This window comes from Notamacropus eugenii, chromosome 3 (assembly GCF_028372415.1).
Source record: "Notamacropus eugenii isolate mMacEug1 chromosome 3, mMacEug1.pri_v2, whole genome shotgun sequence".
Classification (NCBI taxonomy): domain Eukaryota; kingdom Metazoa; phylum Chordata; class Mammalia; order Diprotodontia; family Macropodidae; genus Notamacropus; species Notamacropus eugenii.
In genome coordinates this window covers 64,895,448-64,922,126 of record NC_092874.1, presented here as the reverse complement: position 1 = coordinate 64,922,126, position 26,679 = coordinate 64,895,448, and the positions used below count along the sequence as shown (strand labels likewise).

Here is a 26,679-nt window from a genome sequence, read left to right as displayed (position 1 = left end):
ATTTGGGCCTTATAACAATCCTAACAGGGCCAATGTCATGGCAAAATATGATGTAGATTAAATTTTTCTTTGATATTCCTTACATTTTATTTCCTACACTTTTTTCTCCACTCTTAGCACCATCCCTGTTTCTAGGAATCCAGTGCTTTAATGTAACGTAGGCTTTTCTCTCATGAAAGAAATTAGATTTGAAAAACTGTTTAAGACCAAAGTATCAATAACTAATAAAAAACTCTTTCAATAGTATTTTCAGGTTTGTTGGTAGCTTGTTTTTTAAAAGGATGTCTGAGACAAGAGAATACTTTACCAAAAGGACTGAATCTTGAATAGTGGAGTATCAGGTAATATGATATCTTGGAATGAAGGATCCTCTGGGGAAAGTCCACCTTCTTAGGACCCCCTTTCTCCAACCCTTTGAATAATCATAGTTTGCAGGTTTCCTGTAAGTGCATTTAATGTTGGTCTTCCACTTAGTATTGAAAGACATCTAATAGCACCAAGTCCTCCATGGTCCAAGCACGGATGCACCCAGTAACACAGGAAGTTGAGGTGGTTCCCAGTTCTACTCTAGGGTGATCCAAGATTTATCCTAGGTAGAGCCAGACATTCATTCAGTTTAGCTCACCTGATCACCCAACAATCCTCAAGGTGGCATATGAACATCTAACACAGCCCTTAGCACTCCATAACCACTTGGTGAATGAGTGGATATGTGGATAGACTGAATGACTTGGAGAGAGGATGAGCCTGTAGGCAGTGCTGTTATAGAGCACAGTGAATCTTGACTCGGTCACCATCTACCAGTCCTGGTCTGAGTCCATACCCTAGGGCCCATACTCTAGCCCACATGGGCTAGACTGATCTCTGGAAAGGGAGAGGCAAGGCAGCATCTCTTCTACCCTTTATTATTATACACCATTCATGTTGACTTTCCTCTTGTGGGGTTCATAAACCCCACCTACCCCTGCCAAGAAGCCTGTAGATAGGTTTTAGAGAGCACATGAACTTGGATGGGAAAAATACAACTTTTATTTAAATAGAATTGTTTTCTTTGGTAATCTTATGGATTTTATTTTTGATATTTAAAACATTACTCTGAGAAGGGGTCCATAGGCTTTACCAGATTGCCAAAGAGGTCCAGGACACAAAAAAGGTTAAAATCTTTGCTCCACTGAATAGAAGTACAGAGCTTACCATAGGATTTCTCCTTACACATGGAAATCCTTCCAAATGGATGAGAAGAACCTATAATGCAGCCCCTGGGATATTTAAATAACATTTTATAATGGAGACTTGTTCTTAGATAAATTTGTTGGTCTTACAATGGGCAAAACAGAGACATTTAAAAGACAATACTATACGTATTATTGTATATTTTACCTCCAGTGTCTCACGTAAAACATTCTCATTGTGCTTAGTGTAAGGAAATTAGATATTATTTCTCTTTATAAAAGTTCAATTTGGTAAAATCTTTTCTACCACATGGAAATACACAAAGGACCTATGGCTTCATCAGCATTGGGAAAATGCTTTCCATAACTGCTACTTTTCATGGAGATGAATGATGCAGCACAGGAAAGTGGTAGGGATAGGCTAGTAGGAAGTAATTAACCAATCAACATTATTAAGCACTGAATGTATACTTCACATCGTGCTAGGCACTGTAAAACCTTTGCCTTGGAATAACATTACCTGGGTTCAAAATACTGGCTCCAATAATCACTAGTTTTATGGCTGTGGGCAAATCAAAACATCTCTGAATCTCAGTCTGCTCATTTGTTAAATGAGGATTAATTATATTCTTCTCTTTGTGACCTTGGACCAGTCATTTTACTTTCCTGGGTTTCATTTTTCTCATCTGCAAAAAGATGGGTTAGAGCAGGTATCCTCTGAGGTCCTTTCCAACCCTAGAATCTTACTCTTTACTCACAAAGCTGTTGGGCAGTAAACGTTAAAGTAACAGAAAAAACAGGAATTATGTTTCTGTAACTGGCTCTTCACTCCAACTTTCCCAAGGACTAAAGAATGTGCTCTCTGACTTAGTAGAGAAGGTGCCTAAAGCAAGGAAAGGTTTATTTATTTGCTTAAGGTCAGATGGCTGGGAAGCTACCAGAAGGCAGACTTGAAACCAAATCTTTCTGAGTGCAAATCCAGCATTCAATATATTTCACCATGCTGCAACTTTTTATACCATATGCTTTTAAATCTGGAACACTTTATAAAAATATCCCAGACTGAGGAAAAAATCAGTAGACTTAGTTAGGAGAGTGCAGTAAACTGCACCAAAGATGGTCATGCACAATATGAGGTTTTTATCAACAAAAACATAATTTCACTGCATTATCTATATTATTCTAATACACCAAGATAACACAAAATGAATTAAGGTCTGAAAGGTCAAGAAAGCACATTTTATGGAAATAGGAATATCTATTCCATCAGGAAAAAAATGAATAGGACTATTTCCAGTGGCAGAAAACATAGGAAAATGTATAAGAGAAAAGTACAAATGATAACTTTTGTGATATTTTTTCTTATGGCACTTTTATATGTGATAAAAGATTATCATCGGAAGCCTGTGGATTCTTCCACATAATACTCCATATGTATTCTGTCAAGCTCAGTTTAAATGCATGCACAGGGAATTTTAAAATCTATTCATAGTAATGAATGCTGTAGTTAAGAACGGAAAAGAGTTTTAGTCATTTAAAACTCAGGGGGAAAAATCTCCTTTAGGGCTAAACATTCCATGTTTGGTCTCTGTTCAAAAGCAACTTATTTTTGGAAACTTGCAGGAAAAAAACCAACCCCACACTGACAATAACCACTAAACTCTTCTGGACTCCCAAAAGAAGAAAATGGTAATGGTATACTGTTCCTACCCCCAAATGTGGTTACTTTTATTTAAAGCAATTAAGAAATAGTTTCCTTCCCCTGAATCCTATCTACTCTTGTGATGAGGCATTATAGGGCATTCAGGTGACTGGCTTCATGAAAGCTAAGAGCAGGAGATCTGAAAGGTCATACAAAGGATCCCAACTCTAGAACTGACCTCAGAGATGATCTAGTCTGACCATTTCATCTTATAGATGAGAAATAAAGACCCAGGAACATTATGCATCTTGTTTAAGGTCACACAGTAAGTAGCAAAGCTATCATTTGAACTGTGGTTCTGAAATGCCAAGAGGAACACTTTCTCCACTAAACCATGCTTTCCTACCCAGGTAGAAAGACTGTTGAGCAATACATTATATTCCTTTTGCCAAATTCCAGCCTTGCTAAACTCAGGGAGATTCAGCTCTGGAAGATTGTCTATCAAGGGATGATTTTTTTTTTTTTTTTTGACACGAAGATAATTGAGTAGGGTGTAGGTGTGGAGGAGTGCTGTTCTGCATCGGCAGTACCCATATCATTGAAAACAAGGATCTTTTGAAGTTTAGAATCTTTAAGTCTCCTATTTACAAAATCACCATATTTACAATAATAAAGTTGATTTTTCCAAGTTACCATTTGAAAATAACATTGTGAGCAGAGTTCTGAAAGAAGATACGCAATATAGCCCTGAAATTCTGCATATTTAGCATCTACTTGTTAAGAGACATCTGCTGCTCCAACGAAACTCTAAAGTTCAGATGTATCTAAGGGGAACTTTGAAGCATCAGGGTGCTGTTTGTGAGTTGAAGACCCCCAGGAACTTCCGAAACTGAGCTTTGCTATTCAGAAAGGTGGCAAGAATGGTGAGTTTTAAATCCCAGCTCTATCACTGAGTACCTGTGCAACCATGGACAAATCACTTAACTATCTGAGCCTTAACTTCCTCGTTTATAAAATGAAGGACTTTCTCCAATTGGTGTCAAATATAAATGGGGGCCACTAATCTATACATAAAAATTCCTGCTGACCACGTATTGACTTAGTTTCAAAATAAAATATTATTTTTGTTTTTAATTATATTTTTATTTTGTTAAATATTTCTCAATTATATTTGAATCTGGTTTGGGCCTCACTCTGGAGTAGTGGCCCATGGGTCCTATGTTTTACATATCTGGACTAGATGACCTCTGAGCTCTAGATCTATTGTCCTATGTGTTGTATCAAACAACATTGCATTCTTTACACTACAAACTAAAATCCTTTTTGGTAAAGAAAACAATCCAATCTATTACCCTTCCTCCCCATGCATGATTGGTGTGAGTCAGGGAGGAATATCCCATGGGATCTACCCTAAGTTACACATACTGTGGACTCAGAGGGTAAGGACAGGGTCTCCTTATTTCTCTTTGTACACAGGAACGCAATACCCTATTGGTTTAAATATCGCTACCTTTTTATATATGGTGTGCCCCTAAACTGAGATCTAATGACCATATTAAAAATATATTTACTGCAAAAGTTTTACAAATCTTTCTTTTGATTCAGACAAAGGTGTTCTTACCAGCCTTCCCATAATACATGTCATTAGAGTCCACATTTGGGTTTCACCCAAATCAAACTTACAAATAAAAACCAGCTACATTTGAATCAAAAATGTGAATGCTTTATGATGATGAAGATGCTGATAATGCAAACCACCACGCGAGGGGTCCCTCTGTCACCACTCCCTTGCAGCCTTCCACACCTTACCTTCATTAACTTATCAACCTTTTTTTTATAAAAAAAGTAAAAAATATTCTGAATTACTACATGGCTTCAGAGATATATTTTACATTTGTAATAGGATTGATCAACTTCTGAGTTTTCTTTGTGATGTGATAGATTTTGGTATATGATAAAAGTGACATGTGGCTACCTCATCAAAATCTTTTCTTGACTGAATGACATTATTTGTCTAATACCTGAACAAATGATAACTTTCTCCAAATGTTCCTATTCACAGATGACATCATGCTAATTTTGTTAATTATTTTAATTCCTTACCAAGAAAAGCCACAGTAAGAAAAAAAATAGCCTTAGAAAGTCCCTTCTATGCTGGAAAAACAAAATGTATAAAAATTCTGATTTCCCAGATTATGACAACAGTTTATTAATAATTAGTTAATAAATTAGTTTATTAATATGCATGTGCTTGACCAGTAATGCAGATGGATAATGAGCCCAAAGTGGAAGGATAAGGAGACTAAGTCAAATTTTATACTGGAAAATGCAAAGTGTTTTCAGTAGTTCAGTAAATTTTAAATTTACAAAACCAAAAACTTCTAAAACTTGTAAATCAACAATTATTTAATATGTTCAAATTATGTACTATTTCAAAAATGAAAATAATTCCTGCTTACATTTTACCAGGGGAGACGCATGCATGTTGTTGTTCAGTCATTTCAGTCATATCTGACTCTTTGTGACCCCATTTGGGGTTTTCTTGGCAAAGATACTGGACTGGTTTGCCATTTCCTTCTCCAGCTTATTTTACAGAAGGGAACTGAGGCTAACAGGGTTAAGTGACTTGCCCAGGGTCATATAGTTAGTAAGTGTCTAAGGCCAGGTTTGAACTCAGGAAGATGAGACTTCCTACTTCAGTATCAGCATTCTATCCATTGTGCGACCTAGCATGCATGTAATAAGTAAATATAAAATATATACAAAAATAAGTTCAAAGTTTTTGTTGTTTTTTGGTGGCAGGAGATACTAGCGCAATGGGGATCAGGAAAGATTTTATACAGAAGGTAGTTCTTAAACTGAGCTTTGTAGAAAACTTTCAGAGATGAAAGTGAGGAGAGAATGCATTCCAAGCAATGGAGAAAGTCTGTTTAAAGTTACCTAGATAGGACCTGGTATGAGGAAGAGCAGGTATGAGGAGCAGATATGTCAGATGGAAGAACAGTGAGAAGACTAGTTGACCGGACCACTGAATATGTGAAAGCCAATAATGTATAATAAAACTGGAAAGGTTGTTTGAAGTCCAGTTGAGAGGGACTTTAATTGCTAAACTGAATGTTCATATTTGATTCTAGAGTGATGCTGACTATGAACCTTGAAACAACATGCCCTCAAAGGAAGTAAAATGACAAATAACCCAAAGAGCAATAAAATGATGAATGGCCTCTGTAAGCAGCCTATATGGTCTGCTACTAATGATGACATATGCAGGAAGTACCACAAACAAATGAAAGGATATACAAAAGTGGAAAAGGAGGTGGGGCAGTTACTTAATGGTAAGGTAAGACAATAGTTGGTGCCCCAGGTGCTACTGGTCCCCCTGAGATTAAAATTGGACAACAGGAAGACCTCACATACACTAAAAATGTCCTCTCTGAGGCTTTCTTACAAAACACAATTATTTACAAATTGTCACCACCCCAAAGAGTTTGAGTTCCTTGAGAACAGGACTGTCTTTCACTTTTCTTTGTATCCCCAGAGTTTGGCACACTGAATGCTGATTAACTGAATGATTTACTGAACATGGGTAAGAATTGCCAAGGTTGAGAATTATAGGATTAAAGAACTGAGAGGTCATTTACTGCAACCTCTTTATTTTACAGTTGAGGAAATTAAGGCCCAGGGAGGTTAAGTATTTAAAGTCACAGGAGGAGTGTCAGAGTTGTGATTTGGATGCAGGTCCTCTGAAAGAGCTACTGTCCTTTCCAGTCTAACATGCTTTTGTGGTCTATAATGAAGGGAGGAAGTCAATGCCCACAGAGATAAAATCATGGATTCTTTAACTTACTCAAGCAAATGAAACTTTTTTTATTTACAAGAAAGTGTTGTCATCTCTTTTCAGGTTAGGGTCTCAATTCCTTTGAAAAGGAAAAAAAAAGGAAGAAAATTCATACACTGGGCAACCCTTTCTGATCTGGCATCTTAACAAGTTCTCTAAATTTTCTATTGATTTTTTTTTGTGTGTTGATCTGTTATCATTTTGTTTAAAGACTCCACCATAGCAGGCAGTTGCAAAGAGGAGTCTCCAGGGCCACTCCAGAGGACAGGTCTGAATGAGCATGCACATTGTTTAGTTACAACTAACAACTCTCACCTAATGTCTGAGAGACAATGTGCAATCCACATTTGTTTAAAAAACGAAACGGAAAAAGCCAAACTCCCAAACCAAAAAACAATTCTCAGATACAGGAACTGTACAAATGGAGAATTCTACCCCAAAACTGTTTAAAATTTGCACACATTTGCCAGAATTCAAACTTAGTCTGGTAATGATCATGGAACAATGACCTGGAAAAGTGAAAGGCTTCAGACCACTGGGAAGTCCTGTGGGCCGGGGATTTTTTTTTTTTTTTCCTCAAGCCCTTCCAGCCAGAAGGGCAAGAAACGGCTGCTGTCCGCTACTTTTACAATCTCATGCTCAACCTAATCCCCAAACGACCTTCCCTCTTCACCGAGAACCCCGATCACCAAAACTGAAACAAGTTCATCACTTACAAAACCACTTGGAAAAGGCTCAGCATGGAGAGCTCCGTAGAAGGAGGATGTGTAAACTGCTGCGATGCGGAGTAAGGAAGGAAGGAGTGTTTAAAGAAGGAAAAATAGGCACTCTCTGAGGGATAGGGGTTATGGGGGGAAGCAAGCAAGCCAGGGAGGACCCAAGGAAGAAGTCAATACAAAACAACTAAAAATAGTGCAAGCAGTAGGAAGTTGCCCCATACAGAGATGTGATCTACCATTGTACTCCAAATCCTGGCATTCCAAGTTAGGATCTATAAAAAAGTCATCTTCTTAAATACATCATCTCCTTCCTATTTCTCCAAGCAAAGAAACTGATTAAACATCCTGCTACAGTCTGGTGGCCTTAACACTGCATTTCTTCATTTCTCACTGTAAAAGGTCAGCCACATGTTAAACTGCTGTTCTCTGTGAGAATTTACACTAATCACCAAACTGAGTCAATAACAGCTGCACTCTTTGGTCTTTGCAACCAACCATGAAAATATGGAACCAGTGAAGAAACATGTCCCCGACAAGCACATGTTAAAAACAAACACTTAACCCAACCCCAAGATTTAGGTTTGCCCCTTTATTTTCTCCATCTTTTTCCTTGACTTGCTAGTTAGAGAATTTAGTACCTTGTTATGTGCCTAGCATTGTGTTAGGTGTCACAGAAACTAACAGAAGGGGGAAAAATGTATTAAGTGCTAGGCACTTTACCAATATTATCTCATTTGATCCTCACCACACCCTGGGAGGTAGAGTTAGAATTATGATCCCCATTTTAGAGATGAGGGAACTGAAGCTGATGAAATTTAAGTGACTAGCTCTGGGGGTGCTGTAGCTAGTAGGTGTCTGAGGCTGGATCTGAATTCAGGTTTTCTGGATTTCTGGTCCAGAGCTCTCTTTGCTGAGCCACCTAGCTGCCTACTCTCATGGGGATTACATTCTACTGACGAGAAACATGTGCACAAGTATTCAGTCAGTCCACAAGCCTATATTCAAACTCTCCCAATTCCCCTTAATTCTGGTGTCTTCCTTTTGTTAATTATCTCCATTTTATCTTGTAAATAGCTTGTTTATATCTGGATGTTTTCATGTTGTCTGCCCATTAGACTGAGCTTCTAGAGAGCAGAAATTCAGCTTTGCCCTTCTTCATATCCCCAGTGCTTAGAGCTGGGCACACAAAGAAGGGCGAAGATGGTCCCTGCAAAGAGCATATTCTAATGGGGGAGTGGGGAAGAGAAAGACAATATGTAAACGACTAGGTCCAAACAGGGTATATCTGGAGCTGAGAGAAGGTAATCTGAGAGCCTGGGGGCACGAGTTACCAAGAGGACCAGGAAAGACTTTTACTGAAGGTGGGACTTCAGCTAAGTCTTAATGGCTGGGCTAAAGGAGGAGCAGAGCCCTGCAGGTAAGCGGGGATAGCCAAAGGCAGAATATTGGAAAGGAAAGAGGGGACTAGGTTTAAACGACTGAAGAGTTTCTATCAGATCCTAGAATTCACAGGGAGCCAAAGGGGATCCTTGAAGTCATCCAAAGACTCACATAGGAAATGCCACCTGGACTGGGCTGTGAAGGACACCAGTACTGAGGAGGAGGTTCACTCCAGATCTGTGAGGGTCATGGGTGCAAAGTCATAGAGACAGAAGGGAGATGATACGAGTGTTTCAAGAAAGTGGCCAAGTTTGATTGCAGTGGAGATCGTAGGAGAGAGTGATATAAAACAAAATAGGAAACATCAGGATGGGCCCAACTGGGGAGGGCTTAAAGGCCAGGCCAAAGGGTTCTCATTTTATGCTAGAGGTAATAGAGCAACTGAAGAATTTTTTGGGTAGAGAGCTGACAAGATGGGAACGTGAATTTGGCAGCTGTGTGGAAGAGGCACTGCAAAGCGTATAGGTGAGAACTGGTAAGAATGTTGGGGCATTTCTTACCAATGGTCATCCAGGCTATACCTAGAGATCTCCAGTAAGGGAGAACTCACTGCCTCCCCAGGCAGCCAATTTGACTTTCTTATATCTTTAAATGTTAGGAAGTTTTCCTTATACGGTGACGAAATTTGCCTCTATATAACTTTCATCCATTACTCTGAACTCTGAGAAACAAGCCTAATCCCTCTTCCATATGGCAGTCTTTCAAATACTGGGAGACAGCTATCATAACTCTTTCCCTTCTTGGCAAGTATGTCATGTCTCCAGTTAAATTGCCTTCTTTGCACAGAGTAGGTGCTTAATGGATGGGACCAAACTGAATTCCTGAAAAGGTGGTGCCCAGAACTGAACACAATAAAGTGGAAATATTGGGATTGTAACAGGGTCCAATCCCCTTTCTTCATGATCTCTAGGTCTATTTATTATATATTTATGCGCAGGTATCTGGGCCCTATGGTATTGATGAGTGATATCATTGTTTTATTCAAGGCCAATCTATCCCATGGATTAATAAGCCCCTGCCTTGCTATTTTTCTTCTTATGCTATACCTTAGAGCATAAGTAATATCAGATGGTGGACATATGTGGTCAGTTTTCTTTTTCCTGCACTATTTCCAGTCCTATTAGTTACATCTGCAAATCTCCAAGCAAATATATTTTAAAGATTTTTCCGGTTCTCCTTATCTTGTCCTCCTGATTTGTCTTCCCTCTGAGAAAATTTTTAATTTAAATTGTATATATCTTGTTTGCACATAGTTGTTTGCATGTTGTTTTCCCATTAGACTGTTTGTCTCTTAAGAGCAGGGACTGTTTTTTGTCATTCTCTGTTTTCTTTATAGTTAGTACAGTAAGTAGTACCTAGTACACAACAACAAAAACTAGAATTAATATAATGCTTTAAGGTTAGCAAAATACATATGTTATTTCATTTTATTTTCACAACAACTCTGGAAGGTTGGTATTATCATTAGTTCCATTTTATTATTTACTGAATTTTTATTGTTTGTTCCTCAACACTTAATTATAAGTGGTTATAAGTCTAAATTATTTATAATTCAGTTTATTATTGTTATTTATTATTTACTAATATTAGCCCCATTTTACAGATGAGAGAACTGAAACAGAGCGTCTTGGTCAGGGTCATATAACTACTAAGCGTCTGAGGCCATGTGTGAACTCAGGTCTTTCTTACTCCAGTCCCAGCATGCTTTCTACTATATCACCTAGCAAACTCTAAAAAATGTTTATTCATTTGATGTGACTTATTTCTTTTAATTATCATACAAATATTTGCCCATACAAAAAGCAGAAAAAGACAACTCCATACGAAACCATGAATTTCCACGATTTACAACTTGGATTTTGTTTTTGTATATTTCAGATTCAACATGGTGGTTCTATTTGTTTGTGTCTGCTCTGAACTTTCTTCTGTTCTCTTCTGTTTATTTTTTTAAATGATTCATTGATGTTCTCCTCTTTCTTTCCTTTCCTTTGTTTAGAATCACTATCCCTTCCACCCAAGCCCCCCCCCCCCCAAAAAAATACTCTTTCCCCTTCCAAGAAAAAAGTCCTCTCTTTCACCAAATGTGACTGCAGCTGTATAAAACAAATTACACACTGGCTATCTCTTAAAATTTGTCTCATTCTGCCCCTCTAGTCTATCACTAAGCAAATATAGCCTTCTCAACCCTCATTAAATACACTTCAATCCTGACCAAAAGTCTTTAATTCCCATAGATTAAGCTCTGGTTCAAAAATCCAAATCCTTTTCTTTGACACTATCTTCTCTACCAGTTGTTTCTTTCTCATATGGGACTCTCTTCTGAAGTGCCACTATCCAACTGGCAGCAACAGTAGACATGTCACTTGTATCCCCCAGGGTCTTCCACGTATTGCTTAGGGCTTCATAATTGCTGCTGATTTTTTTTTTTACTTCCTTCTGGCATTACTGTTTAGGTTCACTTGAATAGGTTTGGAAAATCAGTGATAAAGGCATATAAAATGAAAACCCCATCACATACTCCTGTGACATAAATCAATGAAAGACTGTTGAACTACTTGGACTGAATAGATCTTCACTAAAATATCACATATTCTTTGAAATCTTAGCTTGCTAATGGAATTCTGAAAATTACCTTTAGGGTTTCTGTGTAAATTTAGGTAAAAATCAAAAACCCTTAACTGTTCCACATTTTAGTTGAATTTTCTGAGTTGACATTGTTCTCTCTGCTTTATTTACTGCCAGATCCTTTATCTCTCACTTTCCTGTGCAAGTTATGAAAATTTTCATCTCTCCTAAAAATGCAAATATTCAATATGTCAAACAGGGTTTGGCAGCATTAAATTACACAAATCCAAGGCCTGGCCCCACAACTAGCTTATTCCTCAACTCAAACAGAGATTCTTTCCTTCCCCAAAGGAAATACCAACACTGATAAAACATGAACTTCTGCATGTACTGTCTGCTTCTTTATTTCACCTTATTTTTGATTCTAAGGAAAATAACTTTTACACAAAACAAATTAAATGATTTTTTTCTGATATAGATATATTAGAATTTTGCTTTCAAACATTCGATGGAGAGAGAAATTCTTTTTCCTTTCTTGAAACACACTGCCTCAGTCATCCTGGGCATTATATTTGCATATTAGCCATGTTGCTACCAGTTGTGATCAGGGTGTTATCCTGGTTGCTACAGGATCCAGATAGCATTTGCAGTCCTTCAAAAGTGTAGAAACAACAGAACAATAGAGGGTCTATTTGGTAAGAATGTATCCAACAACAAATCAACAAGTATTTATTAAGCACCTACTATGTGCCAGCACTGCGTTAGCCATTGGAGACCCAAGAACAAACAATGAAACCATCTCTAACCACAAGAAATTTACATTCTAAAGGGAGAGGTAAAAGTGAGACCCATGGTGAGGGTGGGCTTCCTCTTGTCTAGCCCTCTTCTTTTCCCCACTCCCAAAGTGACCTCCCAGATAATCTCCATGTCAGCATTCTGGGGTCTCTGTCTCTCCCTTCCTCCCTGATTCCTCTCTTCTCAGCTCACCTGAAAGCACTTTTAAAATTATTTGTGTTTGGGGTGTGGCTTAGGAGATTTGATCTGAGAATAAGGATTCCTAGTTAGGACTCTGCCACCACCATCTTGTCTTGGAGAATACAATACTGACAGTCTCGATACAATAGCTCTTTTTAGCTTGAATGCACACAAGACCCTTAGTTGGCTGCTCTGTACTCTTCAGTCTCCCACCACTAGTCAGCACTGTCACTCACTTACTACTTTTTCCCATGTTTTCTGGCCCTAGTTCCTGTGACATTGTTGTCTTCTGAATGTTCTAATTGCACTTTCAGAATTCTCTCTCCAAATGTTAATATTTTTTGAATCTCTGTGCCTCAAATATTAAATAAAAATATTATCAAATGAGTTGACATTTGTAAAGCACCTAGAACAGTGCCTGGTACATAGCTGGTGCTTAATAAATGCTTTTTCCCATCTCCTTCCTCTTCTCCAAAGGCCCTAAGCCAGCATAATGCAGTAGATAGAATACTGCATCTAGAGCCAAAGTATTTGAGTTCTAGTCTTAGCTTTGCCACTTATACTTATGTGACCATAACTCAGTCAGTTAATTCCTTTGCAATGATCAAAGAATGGCATTGCACCAGGTGACTTTTATGGTCCCTTCTTGCTCCCAAAATCTATGATCCCATTCTTCCACAGTCAGGGGATTCATCTGGTTCAGAGGTTTGCCTGCTATTTGTTTGAAGAAAGCATATAAATGTGAATAATTAATAGTGGAGAATGAGAGGTCCTCACTCTGGTAACTGATGAAGCATGCTCGTGTCTTGAATTAGAAGCAGAAATTCTCTCTTTTTAAAGAAAAAGCAATATCCTCTACGTTGGTTAAAGTCTATAAATCCCCTTTAGTCTCTGTGTGGTCCAGCCACATTACTGATGAGATACACTAGTTCTATAATAATTTTCCCTATGGGAAAATAAGCCCTGAGCTTTGAAAAAGTGACTGATAAGCCAAGCTTTGAAAGATAATTCATTTTGAATTGGAGCCTACTTAGTTCTATATTCACCTTTGTTCTTTGGGTTGAGCAGTTCAAAGTAAACATATTCTTTAAAGTCTTCATAGGATAGGGAAAGGGTGAGAATCACATATAGGGTCAGCCCTTCATAAATCTATCTACCTTGAGAAAGGCAAGTCCTAGCCTTGCATGTCTTGAAGGTTGGCTGTATGACCCTGGGCAAGTCATTAAAAAAACTCTCCAATACTACAATACAGACAGTTTGTGATTTGTATTAGTGGAGGCAGTTTTCATACTGGTAGTACCCCTATGCCAATGAAATAAAAAATCTGGAACCCCTTCCCCAAAAAAACCCCAAATCAAACAGACAACACTTCTACCTAGCAAAAACTATCAATATCATTGCTACCCAATTCAGCCATTGAACCAAATAGTTGTCAACTGACCACACAATTACTAAAAAGTTATCAGATACTAATCTATTGCAAAGATTTATGGTACAGAACAATCTGCATATATAATATGAAATCATTCTCTGATCAGTAGCTACCTAAGGTTAAATGGTAAAACAAGGATACAGTTCAGTATGTTTTTTTCCTCTTCCTGTGGCAAAACATTTCTATCTAGAATTTCACTGTACTTTTAGAGTTTATTTTTCCTGAAATGTTTGTGGTTTTAACAAAATTGTCAAAAACATATGCATAAGGGCTTAACCTTTCCTCAAAGAAATTAGCCAGCCATGCTCCCTGGGAGGCAGCTGTAAGTCCCAGAAGACTTCAGGTTCCAAACACCAATCAAAGAGTTTAATGGGGGATGAATTTCCAAAAAAATGGCAAAAAGGTCACATAGCAAGAGAAGGCCTGAGGCTTTCTAACATCCCAGTTGTTGGTGGGTTTATTATTTTCTTTTAAGCAGAGAATAAATATCCTTAGCTAGAATCTTGGACCACACACTCTACACCCTTGAATCCAAAGACTTTGAGCAGTAACACATTTCTTTGTGTATGGGACGTTGTCGTTTGGCATTGCCAGAAGATCAGCTCTCTGTCTGCACTCTGGTACAAAGATAACCTTTCTTCACCATCATTGGACTTCTTGACCAGGAACTTTTTTTTCAGTTTGATGAAACCCAAAGTCTTAAAGTGAAAGAGTCTTGGAATGTGAATATACTTCCTGCCCTATATGTATCATTCCCATATTATATTATCAAGTCCTAGACTCAGTCTGTTTGCAGTTAAGGTATTTTACCTGTGTCTCTAATTGATTCATTCTAGATCCTGGGTCCAGGAGTCAACAAAGAAGTTCCAATATACCAACCAATCAGAAGCTTATTTCCCAATTGTCTCTATTGTTTCATTCTAACGTAATCAAACTCTTGAGTGAGGGTAGAAGAGTGTGGCCTTTCTTCTTGTGTTAAAGTGATTTTATAAATGTTTCCATGATTCCCTACATCCTCAGTAACACTCTAGGTTCAAAAGGACTATTTTTGCCTGACTTGGGGTAGTGTTCTGAGCTCATTGGTCTGATCATCCACAATCAGACATACTATATGTCAACCTCAACATCGCGATGTCAGTTTGGTCCTCTTTATGAATGAGGTAGTGCTAGGGGTATATAGTTCTATGGTGAGACTTCTCTTTTTTTAATTAAAATTTTTTTAAGTGAACAAAAATTATTTTTCTTGTTCCTTTCTTTTCCCTACCCTCAATTTGTAGGAAATTTTTTTTTAAATTAAATTATTTTGTGTTCAGTGTTCAACAATCACTTCCATATATTAGGAATTCTTTTAAGGTAGGACAATGGAAAAAGAAATAGCCAAAGACTTTTTTTTCTAGATGAAATATTTTGGTTTCTGCTCTTAGATATATTCTTGCTGAATTTGAAGAATAAATAGGACCTCTGAAGAGATTTAAAACAGTCATTTATACTGTAATGAATGGTAAAAACGGTTTTACAAATAAACATCTCAATATAGTTCCTTTGTGGAATTGGTAAGAGGCATGCATCTGACACTTACAATCCTTCTTATTTAAATAAGTTCATTTATCTCATCATTTAACAAAGACGATTTAGTACCTGCTATGATATGCTAGCAGATATGGGTGATAAAGGAGGAAGAAATAGTTTCTGACCTCACAAAGTTGACATTTTAGTAGGAGAAGTAAAAGTTATAGACAAATAAGTAAGGAGAAGTTGAATGGATAAGTTTATAAATGACTATACCAGGTATTACATGAATTCAGAGAAAAGATGTTTACTATAGGAGGAACAATATAATTGTAGGAACAAAAAGAGGATAATTTAGAAGATTTGGGTCAATGAGGAAGACAAAACAATAGACAATTACCTTACATTAACTCCAGAATATATTTCAGTTAGGGCAAGGGTTTTCAATTTTTCTTTTTGTATCATGGGTCCCTTTGATACTCTGAGGAAACCTATGAATCTCTTGCCAGAAAATTTTTAGAGGCATAAAATGGATAGAATTAGGCAGCTAGGAGTCAGGAAGATCTGAGTTCAAATCGAGTTTCAGACACTAACTATGTGACCCTGGATAAGTCACTTAGCCTCTATTTGCCTCAATTTCCCCAACTGTAAATGGGAGTAATAATAACACCTCTGTTCCAGGGTTGTTGTGAGGATCAAATAAGAAAATATGCATAAATAATACCTCACAATATAATGATATTAAATGTATAATATACAATATATTATGTATATAACATTATATATACACAATATATAATATATATATAACATGTAACCAAATAGACACAATATGTGTAATATACTTATGCATAATATACAAATTATAAGTATGATAAAATTATACTAAAAGTACTTAGTGTAGTGGCTGGCAAAGAGTAAGCTGGCACACTATCTATCTATCTATCTATCTATCTATCTATCTATCTATCTATCTATCTATCTATCTATCTGTTTATTCTCTTCCCCTTTCCATTCCCATCTGTGTCTCAGTTCCTTTATCTGTAAAATGGGAATGATAACAGCACCGAATCCTTATAAGATTATTGTGAGGATTAAATGAGATACTCTAAGTAAAGCACTTGGCAAACTCTAAAGCAAAACGTAAGTGATATCTACGATAATAATAATTATTATATCAATTACAAGGGAAACCAGAGGCTCATGAATATAAATGTGTAATTTTTATCCTATCCAAGGTCAAGTATCCCTTGGGAGTCTGTGGGCTACAGGAGAAGAATCCTTGAGTGAGACTGTTTGTGACCATTGGGCCACCACTGGACTTTATTAAAAAGATTTTAAGCCTAGTATGAATCAGCGTGATGTAGGGGACGGAGTACTGGACTTGAGGCAATGTGATTTTAACTTAAATCCCACCACTCAGACTTACTAGTTCTATGAGTGCCCTCCCTCCACAGTCACCTCAACTCTCAGCCTCCCTAAGACTGCTCTATTGAAGTGAAGGGAGCTAGAGGTCACAAATTCTTTACCTAGTCCACTTACTCTAATATGGTTACAAAGCTTGTGTGTGTGTGTGTGTATTATATAATAATCATGATTTTATTCCCACTATAGGTGGTCTGGATTTCCCTTTAAAACACAAGTTAAGAAAGCACTGTCTTCCTCCAGACCATGGGAGTAGTGCCAAAGCTCTCAAGCTATTTGAGATTAACAAAGGAGTCAGCCTACTACAGACGACTTTAAAAAGAAAAACTAGGAGGGTCAGAGAATGTTCTAAAAGTAGCAGTCATTAATCTAAATCACTTGAAGGCAAAGGCCCCATGGACTTAGGGTCTCTGTCCTACAAGCCTAGGCATCTTGCTTTGCAGAAGTAACACACCCACTTGTAGTCCTTCCATCATCACTGGAATTCATCCAGCCTGCCTGGGGGGAGGAGGCCCTCAACAATGAGACAGGAGACTAGAGGACAGGCTGCCACAGGCACATATGCTGCTATGTGAACACTAAGGAAGGAGAGAATGAGAAAATCAGTGTTACTGCTGCATTCATGGGATGACATCGCCAAAACCCCAAATAATAACAAGAAAAAATAACAACAATTATGTTCATGGGATGTAATCATTCCCAGATCTGCTTTGACACTTACTACCTAGGTGACTCTGGGTAATTCACCTCCACCTCCCTGGACCTCAGTTTCCTTAACTGAAAAATTAAGGAGACCTTAGTTGGCCTCCAAGATCCCTTTTAACTCAAGATCTATGGTTCTATGATTCAATAATAATGAAGATTATGATCTTGATAATGAAACCATCACACCTTTGTATATTGTTTAATGATTGTGGATGTAAAATAATGAGACAGTTTAAAAATATAGATCAAAGCTTGAAGAGGTAACATTAACTAACAGACAGACAACTGGATTTGAAACGGGGAGCACCTACATTCAAAACCTGATTCTGACACTGATTAACCACATGACCCTGTGCAAGTCATCCAGCCTGTAAAATGGGTCTAAGTACCTGCAGTATGTACCTCACAGAATTGTTAGGAGGCTCACATGAGAGAATATATTATAAAATGCTCTGTGAAGATAAATTATTATTTTTTTACAAGTCAGTTATTAGTATGACTATTATTGTTATCACAAACAAATCAATAGTTTTCCATTTAAAATAGGCAACTTCAAGTCTTATTTACTCATCCCTATGTTGCTTTTATTTTTCAGAGCATTCAGTTCCTCTTATACATCAAGCCAGGCAGTTGATCTGAGAACTCTGATATCTATTAAGACACTAAAAACATTCATTTCACCTTTTTGAAGTTAAGCAATGGACCAGAATGAATAGCCTATTGTCTAATTGTTGTTATTTTTTTGTACTGAAGAGAATTTTTCAGTGAGCACACACTTGTGGAACACAGGGTTTAAATCTCTCTTGAATACCCAGCCACACTTTGGCTCAGTTACTAAGTTTCCATTTAATAGGGACGTGATAGTTTACTTAGAAAATCCTATGGAATCAGCAAAAATACTAACTGAGACAAGAGCTTCAGCAAAGTTGAAGGCTATCATATAAATCCTCAGAAATCAACTGCATTTCTATATAATAATAATGATAAAACGAGGAGGCAGTAACAGAAACTAAAATCCTATTCCATATAACTAATAAAAGAATAAGATGTCTGGGAATCAACCTACCAAAGCACAAACTGACTTGTAGAGATTTAATTACAAAGTGCTCCTTAAAGAAAAAAAAAAGAATAACTTAAATAGTTGGAGGAACAGTCAGTGCTCCTATCTGGGATGTGCCAATAAAATAAAAATCATAATATTACCAAAGTGAATATACTTTTAATGTCAGGCTAATCACTTATCAAAGGGATATTGGCAGCTAGGTGGTGCGGCGGATAAAGCACCAGCGCAGGAGTCAGGAGGACCTGAGTTCAAATCTCACTTCAGACACTTGACACTCACTGGCTTGTGACCTTGGGCAAGTCATTTAACCCCAATTGCCTCATCCTGGGTCATCTCCAGTCATCCTGATGAGTATCTGGTCACTGGATTCAGATGGCTCTGGAGAAGTGAGGCTGGTGACCTGCACAGCCCTCCCTCACTCAAAACAAAGTCAAGTGCAAGCCATGTCTATGATGGCATGATCTTCTTCAGCAACGAAGGATGAACACATTTTACAAACTTCAATAAATAATAAAGAACTTCATTTAGAAAAAGAAATGATCTGCAGTATAAAAAGATATTGTAAAAAAATTTAGGAAATAAGGAGAAATAGAACTTCTAGATCCAAAACTAGTCATCTAAGCAGTCATCAAAACTATAAGGTATTAGTTAAAAATCAGAGAGGTAAATCGATGGAACAGACTAGACAGGACAGGAGAAACAATGGAACTCAATAATCTAATGTTGGACAAACCAGAAAGCATGAATTTCTTACAAACTTCTTATCTGATAAAAATTGCTGGAAAAACTGGAAAGCAATTTGGCAGCAGTCAGACTTATACTTCATACCATATTCCATAATTCAGTCTCAGCAATGTTAACACTAAAGATCATACTATTAAGAAAATAGCGGAAAAGCCCGTCATGTATCTCTCATAGCCCTGTGTAGGAGAAATATTCTTTTATTTTTTATTATTATTAAATTTATTTTGTTTTCAGTATTCTATAATCACTTCTTTATATCTTAGGTTTTTTTCCTCTCCCTCCACCTCTTTCCCCCCTCCTTCCCCATTCCCTCCCTGAGATGGCATACAATCTTATATAGGTTCTACATATACATTAGGAGAAATATTCTTAAACAAAGAAGAGATAGAATCAATTAAAAAAAGATAAAATAGATAACTGATTACATGAAACTGAAAAGTTGCTGCACAAATAAAATGAAATCACCTAGAATAAGAAGGGAAGCAGCTAAATAGGAAAAAAGCCCAACAACTTCGTATCTAATTTTTCTGATAAAAGCTTGGTATCCAAGACATATAATTATATATGTGTGTGTGTATATGTACAGATCCACACATGCCAAAAGATACTGAAAGAATTGTAGACTATTAACAAGAACATGAAAGAATATTCTCAATTACTAATAATACCAGAAATGCAAATCAAACAGTAAAGGGAAAAGTCTTTAGTGGCTCTCTGGGGATAGAGCCTACTGGTGCAAGGAGGGGTTGGAAATATGAGCCCCAATGTGTGTGTTATCCTTAATCAGAAGGAAAGGAGGGAAAATTCTTGTCTCTGAGAGTGCCACACTGAGGGAGACAGTGAAAACTGATATCAATGACTTGGTGCATTTTCTGAGGCAGCACAGGGTCAGGATGTGGGAGCCCAAGTTTAAAAAAAAATAATTTAAAGAGAGTTTCATTTGAGGTCAGTATTTCTATGACTACGTATATGCACTGGCATGAGCCAGCATGGGGATCATAAACAATGTAGACCAGGAAGACCTAGGCACATCTCTCCCATACTGGATGTCATTCTTTCCAGTTTTGTTTGTAATTGTACTGTTCAGCCCTTAAACAATAGAGTTCAAAAGAAATGACTGTGGGCCAGAAGATGCATAGAGCTCCAAGATTCATGTGTGAATATCATTGCCATCCTTTCCATTTCGAACAGTAACAGCATCAAGCAAAGAGAAGGGGAAGCTGTTTTAACTAAGTTGAAAATCTTAAGATTGCCAGGACCTTAATTCAATCATTTATTCAAGAAGCATTTATTAAGCACCAACTATATGCCAAGAACTATATTGGGAGGTCACCAATTCCAAACTGGACCTCACTATGTCTACCTTATTCATTTTTTTTAAATCTAGGTTTCCCTATCTTGCCCAAGTACAGTGGCCGTTCACTGGCACAATCCCCAAGCTGACTGATTGGCTCAAAGTTTTGGCCTCTTCTGTTTTTTTCTGAGTAGGAATAATTCACATGTCCCCCTTAGCAATCTGGTGGTATTCTACTCCCAGGAGAGCACTATATTGATGGCAGACCATGCAGATAATCAATCAACTTTATCCCTATTGCATCTCAGAATCCCCAAACTCAAACACTCCATTGGCTTTCATCTTCTTAGCATTAGGATTATAGGTATGTGCCACCAAACTGTGCACCTACCTTATTCCTAATGAAGGACTCCAAGAAAAACGATTCCAAGACCTCCACTGGCAATCTATTCTAGTGTTAATAATCCTGAGCTCCAGGGATTTTAGTGCATTCAATAAACCAACAAGTATTAAAAAAAAAACCCAACAAAACACTAGATGGGAAAATAGGTTCAGAAAGGGTGTTACTTGACCAAGATCACACATAAAGAAGAATATCATCACCTCTCCTGCCTGACCAAGCTTGACAGAAACTTCATCCTGTGGGCAACAAGGGGAGAAAGACCTAAGAATCTTGAGCTCGAAGCCTGAGTCCATCTATCCACATGTTGATTTCACTGATGTCATTAATTGTGACATTCTGAGCATTGAGGCTTAGAGATGCCATTGAGAATGTGGCCCTGGACAGCTTCAAAAGCAGACTTTAGAGCCAGAGCCAAGTTAAATGGACAATGAGTAAAGATCATCTGTGTCTGAATCATGACTCTGACACTTGCTAGCTGAGCTGTGTGACCATGGGCAAGCAGTGTAACTTCTCTGGGCTTCCATTTCCTCATCTGCAGAAATAAAGATAATAACACTCGGGCTACTGACTTCCTAGGGTTGTTGTGCTAATCGAATGGGATAGTAAATGTGAAAGTTCTCCATAACCAGCAGGCACTAGATAAATGCAAGCTATTGCTATCATCTGGAAAAATATGGTCAGTGTTCAAAGCATGGAAAGGTAATTGTCAGCCATTGTGGTTTCTGTGAGAGCTGTCATGGTTTATTTGTCCTGTGGGGATGTTCACTGGCACTCCCTGCTTGGTAATTTACAGTGTTTGGTAAATAAAAGGCAAGGTACAGTCTCCAGCGTCCTCTCCCAAATCTGTAAGGGGTGTGTATGTGGGGGGTGAGGTTAGGGGATGTTTATTATGGCTCAAGCTTATTTCATGGATTCTATCTTCCCTCACCATTTAGCTGTAACACTGATCACACAAGTAACAGGTATGTAATAATCACAGCCTACATCCATACAGCACTTCTAGTTTTCCAAAATATTTTCTTCACCATAACCCTGTGAGGTACATAGTGAGATGATGATTATCCCCATTTTACAGATGAGGGAAGTGAAGTCCTAAGAAGCTAAGTAATTTGCCATGGGTCACAGAGACTACAAATGTCATTGTACTCATGACTTCTCATTCCAAAGTCAATGATATGTCCAATACACTGTGTTAGTGGATGCTAGACAGTTGGTATACAGAATGAGGAAACTTCAATGTCAGTTTTAAAATAGCCAACAGTCTAGTTCAATCAATCAATACATTTATTAACTACCTGCTGTGTACCAGGTACTGTTCTAAAGAGGCAAAAAATAGTTTCTGTCCTCAAGGAGCTTAGAGTCTCCTTGAGACTCTAATGGGGAGAAAACATGCAAACAAATCTATACCAAGTAAGCTATGTGCAGGACATAGGAAATAATTAACAGAAAGAAGGCACTGGAATTAAGAGAGATTGAGTAAGGCTTCCTGTAGAAGGTGGAATTTTAGTTGGGACATAAAGGAATCCAGGGAGATCAGGAGTCAGAGAAGAAGAGGGAAGGTGTTCCAGGCATGGAGGAATAGTTGGAAAGACTATCCAGAGCCCAGGAGGTCAGCCTCACTGGATTGAAGAGTACCTGTTGAGGAGTAAAGTAGATCAGGCAAAATTAAGAAAAGTCTAGCCTAAATGCCGTAGGGTCAGATTTAGAGCTAAAATGGACATTATGATTTAGCTCTCATTTCAGAGATAGGGAAACTGAACCATGAAAGTAAATGGCTTGACCAATGACTTATGACTACTTGTATTTTTTTTTTTTTGTATTCCCAGCTTTTAGCAAAGTTCTGGCACAGAGTAGGCTTGTTGATGACTTGCTTACTTGACTTGTATGAGAAATGAAAACTCATCAGCTTAAGCATTTGGATTTCAATGTTACATTCCTTTTGTCCAGTTAAGAATGGCTTTACGAAGGAGAGGAACTGGGGCATACCTTTAAAGGGGGAGAGATCTAAATTGGGCAGATGGGGGGACAGGAGACATTTTTAGGTGTGAGGGTACCGTACAACTATAGCCCCTAACAGAGCAATTTGAACTGAAAGCCAAGAGCTGAGTATGATGGGAATGAAAGAGGGAAGTAGAGAAAGCAAAGGGCAAGGTAAGATGGGATAGCTGGCTACAAGGCCATAATCAGAGTCTAGATCTGATGAAAAAGCAGTAAGGAGCCAGTGAAAACTGTTTGAGAAGGTAACTGACAAGAAAGGATACTGACCTCCATTGTGGAGTTGGGCAGTGATTGCCCTGTGCAGAGAGACAATAAACAGGGGGACAGCAGTGTCCTGTTATAGAAATTCAAACCCAGTTGTCAGGGTTGGGAAGAGGGATGTGTCAGTGAGAAAAGAGAAAGAAGGGCAGAGAAGAAATCGATTGTAATGGTGGGATCGAACAAATAATTGACAAAAAGCTGTGAATGGTCCAATTTAAATTACTTCCAGGGGCTTGGGTATACAATCAAGATAAAGAAAATTGGTAAACAGAAGTTTTTGGGGAAAGGTGAGTTCTGAAGCTCAGAAAAATGTACTTTTTAGGTTTTTTTTCTTAAAAAATAAATTTTAGTCTATTCATTCAGTAGTTGACCATTCCACAAACGTGATGTCAACAGATGATTAAGGGAAACATTTCAAGAGTCTTAAGAAGAACTCTTTTCTGAGAAGTCTGGGTCAGGTGAGTGGTTTCCACGGTCATCCTTATCAAGTGTTTCTCATGGGTATTATCTTATGCTACATTTTTTATAATGTGTCAAGTACTGAGTAGTAGGTAAACATAATGTTTGCCTTTTTTGTATCCCCAGTACTTAGGGTAGTACCTGGCACATAGTAGGTGCTTAATAAGTTCTTGATTACTTGACTTGATTCCATCTCTTTTTAGTCCATCTTCTGCTGAACTCAATTCATGAAAGAGACAACTGGAAGAATTCCCTAGGCAGTACAGCATTTCCAAGCAAACTCTGCTGTACCATCTCCTGATTTCAGTTTTCTAAAGGGCTTGAATTTAATTCCATGTCATTCTAGGGATCAGAGAATGATGGGATCACAGATTTCAAGCTAGAAAGGATCTTAGGGGCCATTTAGTCCAATCTCCTCATTTTACAGATGAAGAACTAAGACCCAGAAAAGTTAAATGATTTGCCCAAGACCACTCAAGCAATGGGCCAGGCCAGTCACCTCATCTACAATGGACAGGGGAAAGTTTGCCAAGCCTGAAAGTGAGCCAGAAATAGGTTAACACTGATTTGAAATGAAAAGGATCATGAGCACTTTAATGGTCCAAACTGGTCAGGGTCTTGGTTTTATGTCTCTCCCAAAAGACAATTATAGACCAGGTAATAACATTAAATATATAGTGTAATTTAGCTAAGAATTATTAATGCCATTTTATGCAGGTACATAATTAAACTATTAGGGACTGCGCTGTCTTAAGCCTTTGACCCAATCTTTTTCCAGAGTTCAAACATGATAAGCACTGTGCTTGGAGCTCACCTCGGGGGCTAATGGAAAATTCTGCTTCGTTTCCTCTGGGACTCCATGCTCATTAGTTATAGCACACCAATTAAAAGCTTTGTTAGGGAACCAGAGGAATGTGCTGCAGCACATGTCCTGGCCAGGAAATTTCTTTCACATATCACATGGATGGATGGGTTTCTATGGCACGCCAAGCAGCAAGTTAGGGGGTCGTGTGCATCCGCTCGCAGGAAAAACAAAAGCAGCCCAGGAATTTTCAAGTCAGCAGTCTCTGGGATCTGCTGCTTTTCATTTGACCTGATAAGGTTTTAAAAGTTTTCATTAGCTTTGTGAATCTTGCCAAGTTAAATGACAAACACATGAAACAGAAAACAGGTTGCATAATGAAAGATATCCTGGAGCATGATAATTTTCTAGAAATGGGGGTCAGCTCCAGCTCTCATGTCAAGAACGGATTTCTCCCTCAACCTCAGATTCACCCCTTCCTCCCTTCCTCCTTCCCTCCCTCCCTACAAAAGAAAGGGTGAAGATGGGGTTAATACTGCAGCAGCAAACTGCATATGAGCTGGAATAACACGTATTTTTGGAAGACCACTGATGAGTGTTTGCAACTGCAATTCTTAATTAAGAAAATAAAAGAACTTGGCAGCCAGGCTCAGATCCTGTACTCAGTGACCAACTGATTCTACTTCAAGCCACACACAGAATGGGCTTTTTATAATAATTTTATTAGGTATTTAATCTGAAATAATACAGTGGGGCTTTAGAAACACTGTCACTGGTACTCAGGATCTTAAGAATGCCTTTTTCTTGGTCTTTATGAATCCCTTGCTTTCACCTCAACATTTCATTACAATTGATTTGTTTTCATAGAGGATTTTAGGGCTAAGCATCCCCAAAATGGTCGTGTGCCCCCTGGAAGCCAGAAATGTGATTTCTCAGTATCTCTTTCCAGTTCTACATTTCACAAGTAGCACTGTCCATAGAGTATTCTCCTTGATTAGCAAACATTTCATCTGGTTGGCTACATATAATTTATGATATAGCACTGCATATTATACAGAGACAGTCATATTATGGTCATGTAATGCAAAAATTACAGAGGAGTTGTTGATTGGCATTGGTGGAGGAATTTTCAACTTAGGAATTCCTCACATCAATGAAATCATAGGTATAGAACAAAAAAAGTGGAAGTCATTTTACCCTTCTTTTCCCATCTCAAATATTCGTAGGGAGATACAGGGAGAGGGACTCATGCAGTGGAGAGCCCATGGAGAAAACTCAAGAACTCTTCTGACTTGTACTTAGTTATGAAGCAAACACAAAGACTGCAAAGGAAGGCTTATTAGACATATATCTCCAGTTTGTGGTACACATTTACTTGATTTCTTATTAAGGTGAAAAGGCCTCTGAATTTAGTGGTCATTTGGAGAATATAATCTTTAATTCCATAAACACCTTTAGAATGCTTACTAGTCCCCCAATCCGAATGATCTTCTTTCTTAGGCTATAATTGCATTGTGTTTGTAACTTTCATTTCATATTCCACTTTGTGATATGCCTATTTGTGTGAAAGGCAAAGAGATAAGAAGAATAGAGAGTAAGCCTCAGAACCAGGGAGATCTGTGTTTCCATCTTGCCTCTGGTAATGCCTGCATTACCTTGGACAAGTCACTTAACCTCTCAATAATACAAACAGTGCTTTAAGACTATAATTTGCAGATAGGTTGCTGATTTGCACTGGTAAAATGAGTTTCCTCATTTTGAATCCTCATGAATTCACATATCACAAAAACAAACAAAACAAAAAATTGATTTGAGCTTATATCACTACTCTGAAAAACCTACGCCCTCCTGAGACTACCATTTAAAAAGGGACAATTACAGCCATGTTCACCTCACGTCTGGATTATCTCTCAATTCTCAACTCTTCTTCTAGCCTGCCACATTGCTTTCTGGCATAGCTCTGGATACCACATAGCTACTTTTCCTCCTCCCATTTTATGATCCCTTTACATGTTGCTTTGTATCAAGTAAGTTCCTTGAAGATAGGGATTGCTTGGGGTTGTCTCCTTAGTACCTAATAGTTCCTGGCACATAGTACTGCATAAATGTTTTATCTATAGATTATAAATTCGCTGAGGGCAGGGACTCTAATTTGTTTATCTTTGTAATATCCAGATCAGGGCACAGGAAGTGAACTTGTGATTTCGCTGTTACACCCGCCTCTACATGAATA

The 26,679-nt window shown here is 37.9% G+C and overlaps 1 protein-coding gene across 6 annotated transcripts in view; it reads right to left on the bottom strand.

Annotated features, from left to right (window-relative positions):
* The window catches only part of KIAA1217 (KIAA1217 ortholog), a 564,412-nt gene that overhangs the window by 469,135 nt on the left and 68,598 nt on the right, over positions 1–26,679 (bottom strand). Inside the window, exon 1 of one of the 6 annotated variants that reach the window (XM_072651721.1) lies at positions 7,369–8,792. The exons of the other annotated variants lie outside the window; for them this stretch is intronic. The gene's annotated coding sequence lies outside the window, so the exon portion shown is untranslated. Of the gene's footprint in view, positions 1–7,368; positions 8,793–26,679 lie in introns of those variants that run through there. 6 annotated transcript variants of the gene reach the window in all.